Source organism: Ruditapes philippinarum, unplaced genomic scaffold, assembly GCF_026571515.1.
Source record: "Ruditapes philippinarum isolate M1 unplaced genomic scaffold, ASM2657151v2 ctg1134_1_1_1_1, whole genome shotgun sequence".
Lineage (NCBI taxonomy): Eukaryota > Metazoa > Mollusca > Bivalvia > Venerida > Veneridae > Ruditapes > Ruditapes philippinarum.
In genome coordinates, this window is record NW_026855810.1 from 408,909 (window position 1) to 418,962 (window position 10,054).

Consider the following 10,054-nt stretch of genomic DNA (forward strand, 5'->3'; position numbering starts at 1 on the left):
TAGTTTTGCACGACATAATTTTTGTATGTGCACTCTTGTGGTGTTTTTAGTTTCTCTTATTCGATCTCTTTTTTTAGGATCGTTCCAGTATTCCTTCTTAAATACTGTATAATCATCCTTAAGACATCCTGACTGCCTTTTAAATGTGTCTTTTGACATTTTGTCGGTGATATACAGGCTTCATTTCCGCTTACCCCTTTAAAATTTCATTTATTTTGTTATGCCCATTGTTTTCTCGTTTAGGGTACAGTTTACTTGGGAACCATACATAGCTTTTCATCTATATTTATAGTTCCATGGTAATCTACGGATGTTTATAAATTAAAAAAGCACATTTTTCATGTTTAAATGTTGAATTCTGCTTAAGCCTGTACTAGGATTTTAAACAGTAGCTTGCATTTGACAGTACCGTCTATTTACAATAAAACTGATCCTGCAACATGTTTTTCCTCCTGTTTTGGGCGTTCAAAAGGATTCCATTTCTTGCAATATTTACAATATTGACATTTTGGGCTATCTTTAGGGATTACATTTTTACTCTTTTGATCAAAGCAATTAGCACAATGCATTTTATGTGTGTATGTTTTTTATGAGTTTGGGACACTTTATCATGCTTAAATCAATAGGTACTGTTCTGAGTTTTAATTTCTTTTTCAAGAGTATTTGGAAGTTCGTCCCAGATGAAAACAGCAATAAATTTAATCAATAAAAACGCTAATTTAGGAAAATATACTACAAACTTGAATGTTACTCATCGATGGCACTTACACAAACTTTAAGGAATAACAATAGTCGAAACAGACAAAACTTACTGTTTCAATGTCAATGTTAAAACAATTTTGAGTCGAAAGCAAAATGAAAGATCTGTCAGAAAATATTTGAAAGATATAAAATTTTAACTCTATACAAACCACTGTACTGGTTTCCTGGCAGTTTCCGGTCTCTAGCAGTTTTCGGCCTCTAGGAGTTTCGGTCCTTTTTCATTTTGGTGCTGTACTGTCTGTTTTTAACAGTAAAGCCCCTCTGTTACTTAATCAATTAAAAGAAAGTTTGATGTCTAAGCAACACGGTTCAAAAATTAGAACAGCAGTTTATATATTTGGAAGAATTTTTTCGGCTGTTCAAAGCTACCATAGGGAACTTGCTTAATAAAAAAATAAGCAATACCTAAAGGAATCATGTTAAATTCCAAGTGCAAAAATAAGTGTCCGAATTATTGGACAATGTTACTTTTTGTTACTTTACTTGCAGACTACTCGAGGACATGTCAATAGTAATTGTATATTTAGATAGCATTGAAAATGTAAAGGTTCGGTAAACTGCTATGCAATTTGTTAAAAAAAAAAGAAAAGGAGTCTTTTTTTCTTGCTCTAATTCATTTTAAAAATAAAGTTTAAAAGCAAAAAGAAGAAAATTAGGTACCTAACTCTGTTCTATCGAAATTTTGTACCCATCGACAGATTGCTTCTTATTTTATTTCTGAAAAAAAGCGTTATTTAGGACCGGCCACTGTTAGGAAATCGGTATCATAATATAAATGAAATGTCCGCCTTATATTGTAAAACTTTTAACGTCAAATCCAGGCACGTAAAGCACCGGGGAAGTTGCATTATATACGATTTCACTATGACAATCTCCTCCAAATTTGTTGACGTTGGAATCTGTCATTAATCTGTCATTGAGGTTTCTGCCATTTTAATAAGTGCCTTGACTGACACAAGAAAATTAATTGCAAGCATGATGTATGACCCTAATAATCTGAAAAGTTAGATATAACTCTATATTTTATGAAACAAATCATAAGTCGTTTGTAATGATATAGGTTTCTTTCTATTTTATCTGTAGTTTTGTTAATAAACATAAAGTTTTAATGCTATAAATCTACAATTTTGAAAGAATGCTTGATTAGAAAAGGTTAGCGGCATATATGACAACTAATGGTTTTATCGAATAATTCAATATAATTTTGGTTAAGACCAGATACATAAAAAAGAAAATTATCTAAAGTGATTTGTTTACTTGAGCTGACACATTTTTTCTTAACTTAGGTTGTTAACATTGTATTGTTACCAATTATACAAATATAATTTTTGATATTTTTGTGAAATATTCTGGTTAATTGTGCCACAAGTCATCGCTAATCATTTTGGGCGGCACATACTGCCTCGGTAATAAATAAATATGTGCTCCATAGAGAGGGTAAGCATGTGTATTATGTTTTATGTTTGATAATGGATTTAGATAATTTCAGATGCCTCTATCCTGGAAAAAAAATTGTTGAATATAATTACATCAGTCTTAAAAGGAGTCAAACGTAAATAAAGTGATATTTTTGTCTTCCACTCATTATAAATGTTTTACATATGGATGAAAGGCAAAATGAGTAAACTATGATTTGACTATGTCGCTAATGAGAACCGAAATGAGAAAGTACACAGAACAAAAAAATGATAACATTTTGGCATTTGAATGTTAGTGCGAACTTTCAACAATTGTAATGTCTGTCTGTCCCTTTGTCTGTCTGTTTTAGTTTGTTTGCTTGTCTTTGTTTGGTTGGTTGATAAGTTGGTTTTACTATTCTTAACCATATTGTGGCAGTCGCCAGTCCACCTTACAGATTTCCCTTGCTAATTGACCAATACTCATCATTTTCTTCGCAAGATATCGACTATCAGTTCGATCTGTTGTGATTTATAAATCAGCAGTGAGAGACAAATGAACTGTCGAACCGAGATCAAATGTAATGTAGAATAATGGAGTTTTCATTTTATAACATAGGAAACATGTGAGAATATTAAAGTAAGTTTATGACATCATTAATTACATAATATCTCTACTGCTGATATTCCATAACACCTTATTGGATAATAACTTCACATATTCATAGACAAACTCTGTCCATTGGACCATCTATCTAATATAAATGGCGCCAAAAAAGAATATCGTTATCACAGGTCCAGCTTTTGTAAACACGAACAATATCTTATGCCCCCCCCCCCCCCCTCCTCAAAGAAAGAGACTAAACTCTCTACTTTAAAATGATTGGCTTGTCTTAATAAGTATAAAAAATTACTGCATGATTAACGTAACAGATCAGAAGTAAATAAAAACGACCTTCTGTGAATTACCTTGTGGGACGGAGATATACCGGTATCACGGCCATATTTTCTTCTTGTCGTTCGTAGGATACCCACTTGGCACAAGACCCAACACCCCATGTTTGACAGCCAGCAGCGCCCCTTCATTATATTTAAGTTTACATTTGTATTTCTCTGTTATTCTGAACTTTGTATCCGAATTTGTTTCTTTTCTCACAATCATTTCAAAGCGTAACTGAAATAGATTTTTATGGTACTGATATTTTCTTCAAAAAGAATATGGTCGGGGAGGTATGCATATTTTGAAATAAAAGATTCTCAAAATGCTTTCATAGTAGAACGAGTATCATTAACTTTAGCTACAAATGTATCCGCCTTTCTATAGCATGCATTTTTCTATGCTTTTCTTTAAAGACTTTTCTTTAAAAACAATGTTAATGGATGATTCTATATGAAAGTGATTATTTTTGCCATACAAAGATGAATAGTTTTTATTTCTTGTAACTATATTGTCAATTTATTTGACGACTTTATAAGGTCAAAATAACATAACAAATGGGCAGCTAAAAGTAAAACTACACGCATGTGAAAACCATACGAGAATGTGTGATGTCAAAGACAAATTTAAATTGTGAATAACAACATTGTGGTCAATATGATATAATTAAACATCAGCATCTAGACACACAGGAGACGTAAACGAAACTTACAGTATATAAAAACATGATTTTACTGATCTTTTGTTTTAGTTTTACTAAATATACCAGTTGATAATATGCTTAGAATGGACAGTTCACATACGCTGACGCTGAAAATGTTTATCACTATCTACTTTACTATATTTCTTTTCTGCCTGAAGGAGTACCACGCCATTAGCACTTTGCACAAAAACGAAACCGATGGACGCATGCAAAGTTTAAGAAATCTGTGCCCGTTCAACAAGTTCTGCGGATCCAATCCACTAATGGTATGTATTGTTTGTATTATTGCCAAGATCTATTAGTCGGATTTTTTTCTTTTAATTTTCTATTTTACCAAATGAGAGTCGGAGCAAAAACGGATTTAAGTTTCAAATTCGTTCCACGTAGTTGCTAAGATATGAACAAACCTTTATTCAAAAGTCAAATTAATATGACACATTTTTGAAAAGGTGCATGTGCTAACATCGATCCATTATTCATGTTCATCTCATAATGCAATATATACGTTTTACGTGGTTTATATTTTTTCATGTCCCTCTAAAATAAGTTTTGTTATCAGAAGCTTTGAGATAATTCGTAGAATCATCGTAGATTCTATTTCGATTAGTTAAGAATTATATCCATGTGCCAGTTTGTAATGTATTCTCAATACTTATGATTAAGAATTGATGGCAAACCATGCTCGGATCCAGCGTGCGGCTAAGGCGAGTTGGATCTAGATATCAACATTATCTTTTTTAAAGCGTAAGATGTAATATGCAGAATACGGATCTGAATGATATCAGTTGAGCCGTGTCATGACAAAACCAACATAGTGCGTTTGCGACCAGCATGGATCCAGACCAGCCTGCGCATCCACGCAGTCTGATCAGGATCAATGCTGTTCACTTACAAACCCTATAACAAGTAGAGAAACTGATAGCGAACATAATGGATCCTGATCAGACTGCGCGGATGCGCAGGCTGATCTGGACCCATGCTGGTCGCAATGTTAGTTTTGTCGTGACACGGCTCATTTATAGATATAAAAATAATGTTGATATTAAGATATAATTGTGTAATGTCATATTAAGGATTCAAGTTTAGGGAAGCATACACATTATGTCACAAATTCATTGAATCCAATTAAATTAGGATATAGCATGTACAGTGATTTTTTTAATTAACTCTAGTTTATTTCACAATGCAAATTGTGAAAATATGCATGTTTATTACATGCTTTTCGGTGGTTTATAGAAATATATCAGTGATATAAAAACTGGTAATTTCACTGTTTGAAACAGTGAATTACCACTTTGATAATTTCACTGTTTTGAATTTAAGCCCCTTACGTTGTTTCACTGAAATACCAGCGTGCACAGAACTGGGTACCAACTTAATGACATGACGTCGTAAATGACGTCACGTTGTATTATTATTTGGCGCGCTTTTCATTCAGTATTAGGTTTAATGTCGTCTTTTTAAAATCGTTTCTTTCATATAAATAAAAGAAATGTTAAATTTAGTTTTAGTCGATAAGATCGTAATTTTATATTTAACATACCTGGAGAGACAACCAAATTAAAAGATATTTCTGTAATGTGCCGAAACTTTTGCGGAACGTAGTTGTTGTTTACAAATTGACCATTCTTAAATAACAAATGGTCGTAATCGAAAACACTCCTACGACAGATAATGGCATTAAAGATTCACCGTGCCTCCCCCAGCAATACATTTTATGCAAATTTGTTAAAAAATTTGCAAACATTCAATATTTTGTTCTATAATAAAATACTATTCATGTTTTAAAAGAATAAAGGACTGTTATTAAAAAATATTGATTTTAAATAAAATTTGAAGTTAGTTATATTTTCTATTCTTAAATAACAAATGTTTGTGTTCAAAAACACTCCTTCGACATATGATGACATTAAAGATTCACCTTGCCTGCAACAATTATACATTTCTATGCCAATAACAAAAATGTTTAATATTTTGTTTCAGATATTATTTTCCATTGATAAAAGTCTATTCATTTATTATAAAGGAATAAAAGACTATAATTAAACCAAAAAAAAAAAATTACTTAAAACAAAATTGAAGTTCGTTATTTCCTGATTGAAAATATTTGCTTTTTTTGCCATAACATATAACTATCTAGCACAATCGAGATATCCTGATGTAATAAATATACGAATCCATTTGTAAACACAGGGCTTGATTGAGATTGACAGCCATAGTTTCATTGTCCCCCAATTATCCCCAAATTATTTTTTTAACTAATAATTCTAGTTTTTTTCATTTTTCAAAGAATAAAATTTCTTTGAATGTTCATGTATGTGACACTTAAATGATCCGTAAATATGTTTCAAACATAACAGAAACTTGAAAGACCAGATATGGAGCCATGTTGTGAGGAGTGTTCGTGTGAAACTGATTGCTTTGAGACCGGAAGTTGTTGTCCTGACATGCCATCGTCCACATCGGTTGAACCGAAATACGCCTGCAAACAATTATGGGATTTTGGAAAACTTGTTGACGACATGTATCGTGTCAAAGAAATGGATCATTGGTATCGTGTTGTAGATGAATGTCCTGATAAAACAGATGCTAGTTCATACCAGAAATGTTATACGCCAACAGAGATTCAGGATTATGTGATTGTGGTTGACAAGAAAAACGGTAAGCTCTACAGAAACAAATATTGTGCCGAGTGTAATGGAATTCATAATTATGACAAGTTGAACTTGCGTGTTGATTGTCCTGACATTAATTATGTCAATAGTTTTGACAAATTAATTACAGAAGAAAGAGAAAGTTATATAATGGAAAATTGTTCTATTGTATCACTTCCTCCGCCTAGGCGTATCGGTCCATCGCGATGTTTGCCAAAGACAAAAGTTATATCGGCGTGCAATATTACAGGGCAATGGGATTTCTTTGACAACGATATTAAAAGAGGTTGTATTACACAGGGACAGAATATGGTTTTTAAAGTGTCTAATGATAGATTTGGACTAGAGAAACATTATGCAAACGTGTTTTGCTTTCTTTGCAATGTTCCATCTGCAACAAACAAAACTGATATCTGCAAAATAATTCATTCGGTAGAAAACATGAAAGGTTCGATGGTGAATATTTATGTTCTTCTTGACATCAACATGTGGGGAGATAATGAGCTGATAACTGAAGACACAATTTGCAATAAAAAGCAAATATGGGACCCATTTTCGGTAAGTTTTAATAATTTGTCACGAATAAAGACTCTCATGTCATCGAGTAGTTTTACTTCATAAGTCTGTTACATTATTATAACAGCATTCCAAACATATTTAATTTGTCTTGTTGTCATAATATTCACCATTGTGACTACCACTGTTACAAGCACATGTATTTGCCAATGGTTTTTATCTTTTATATTTTCAGAAATTATGTAGACAGATGTTTTGTCCAGCTGGACAAATACCAAGTTACGGAAGTTGCAAAGAACTATTTAAAAACATAAATGGTTATACACTCGTTGTTTATTTTGAAGTAATCATTATAAATGGAACATTTTCCCCTGACTCATATCTCTTGAACATTCTTCAGCATCGTTTGAATCAAAAGTTGGGAAACGACATATCATGCGGAGTTTGTAGAAAATCACTGTTCATTAAAAATACCCAAACACCAAAAATCTATTTTCGCTACGAGATATATGCAACAAATACATGTCCGTATAATACTTTACTGGAAAGGATTCGAAAAATAGCCACGAATAAAGAAATTCTTCTACAATTTAGACACAAAGATACAATTAGCCGCATCTCAATGGTTCTTATTTTTGAAGACATCCGTTTCATGTCAGATTTCAACCTTTTTACCGAATCAGTAATATCTTTTTGTCAAGATGCCAGAGTTATAGATGCATCGATTCTGTCATATTGCCCAACGATAGAGTTGCCTATAGAAGAGGTACATATATTAGGACTAAACAATGTTTTTAAGGATCCCAGCAGTATGTCTTGGCAGTTAAATAATTCAGAGCCTATAATTCAGGAAGTGTGTGTTGATAGTTACTTTTCAGCAAAGCGAGCAAAATCAGCTTCGACGGCAATTAATGGATTCAAAATATGCTATATGTTTGATTGGCTGTTAATAATACTCTCCGTTTGCGTACGTAATACATTATAAAACAAAATAATGTACTCAGGGAAATGCTAATTCTTATGTTATTTCAAATTTGGTAAACCAGATCGCCTTTGCTGCGAGTAATAAATAAAATCATTGACGGTACCATACAGTCAAATGTTCTGCCCTATATTGAAATAACGTTATTTGGCGAATGATGAAATAGGAATTTTAAAAAAAAAGTGGCATCCTAGCACAAATGATTTTAAGAATCCATTTTTGTGTATGTTAAACTTTCTGGTTTGAATTGTACTCGACACACTTTGTAGTTGTGTTGTAATATTAATGGTAAAAGTTTTTGATTTCAAATTTACATGAATAACTACACAGTATATTTGGAAAGAAAATGCTTGCAAAATCTGAAAGAACTTGTGCATTGATGTAAGCTATATTTTTTAACACGCCCCAATGCCTCTTTTATATATATATATATAGACAGACGTATATTACAAGTTTTAAAGAAAGAATCAGCCGAAATGTCGTAAGCAAAACAACCAGAACAAAAAAACAAACAAGCATACATTACGAACAGCTGAGCTTTCAATTTTTTGAGGTGGTGGCAAAATGACATTCTTCTGTTCTAGCTTAAAATATTCAATTTTTTGAGGTGGTGGCAAAATGACATTCTTCTCTTCTAGCTTAAAATATAATGTCTTATTATTAAATTTTACGATACAACAACAAAAGTCGAATTGTTAAAGACCGTCCGTCTCATTCGTAATAGGGGTGTCACACAAAAGTTTAATTATCGACTTAATAACGGTGTTTAACTTTTTACCGACCGTAGTAATAGAATCTCAGATACTTTCCGTTAGGACGAACCGTAAGCGATCAGATTGCATGCAGTCGGAGAAAACAACTGATATAAAAAAATAATGTCATACCTTGTTATTAGACATTAAGGTAAAGTTTCGAATATTTTTTTTTTAAATCGCCACTCTGTCTAATTACTTCAGCTTCTGGTTATTGAGTTTCCTATTCGGTTTATGCTAAAAACCGACCGTGCCCTATTAAAAGATAAACATGAAACACATATTTTCACATTTGTAACCTGTATTGTCCTTTTTTTAAAAAAACTCGAAGAAAAGTGATCCGTCGGAAGTATTGATCACAACAAAAGTAAATGAAAATTGCACACTTTGATTGAGTCTGTACATGAGGGATAATGTATAGTGCAACATCCCTCATGCCCACTAACACCGACTTAAGCGGTACTCGGTGGTACTATGTTTTATTGTTAGATATATTTCTATGATCAACGTCACACTTTATAGATGTATTGGTTTAATATTTGGTGCTGTGTGCTAAGGACGTAGCTGTGTTTGTGACTTTGAATTAACATGTTATATATTGTTATGTTTCTTGTGTACAATTGTTATTTAGAATGGTCGTTTAATAGAACCCTGAGGATCAAAATATTCTTTCGTTAAATATATAGCTTTTGTTGAAATTCGACGATTATAGTACATTGTATATGAAATTGTAGCTTTTTAAAGGCATATTATGCCTCAGAAATCCATATTTTTTATTTTTTAGAAATAACAAACCTGTGTTTAATAATGTTTAAATAATTGATTAGTTGCATGTTAGATGTTTTATAACTTCAAACAAGAATCGCTGAACATGCAGTTTTGTGTCGTTAAGATAGTAAAATGGAAAAAAAAACTAATGCACTATAATTATACCAATTGCCAACAGAACTCAAGATACGAAAGATATTTCATATATATAGCAAATGAGTTTGGTTTTGGAAACTGGAACAAGATACCAAAAATAAACAGTTTTTAGAAATGAAAATGATAGCATTTCTGAGGTATAATTGGGCTTAGAATATGAAATAGAAAATGCTTACAGAATGTAGGATTATATCATATAGACTCCAGAAATAAAATATGTTGACATTACAAAACCACTTGTTTGAATTTTTAGCATAATATTTGTAAGATAATGTTCTAAATGAATATTTCAACCTAGATTTACGGAAGATATATAAAAATAAAAAATGAATGAACTTTTGTAACAGTGCTTGTTTACTTTTCTTCATTTGTAAACAAATTTTACCATAAAATGTTAAATTATATATTGTCCTTGATATCAATGTTA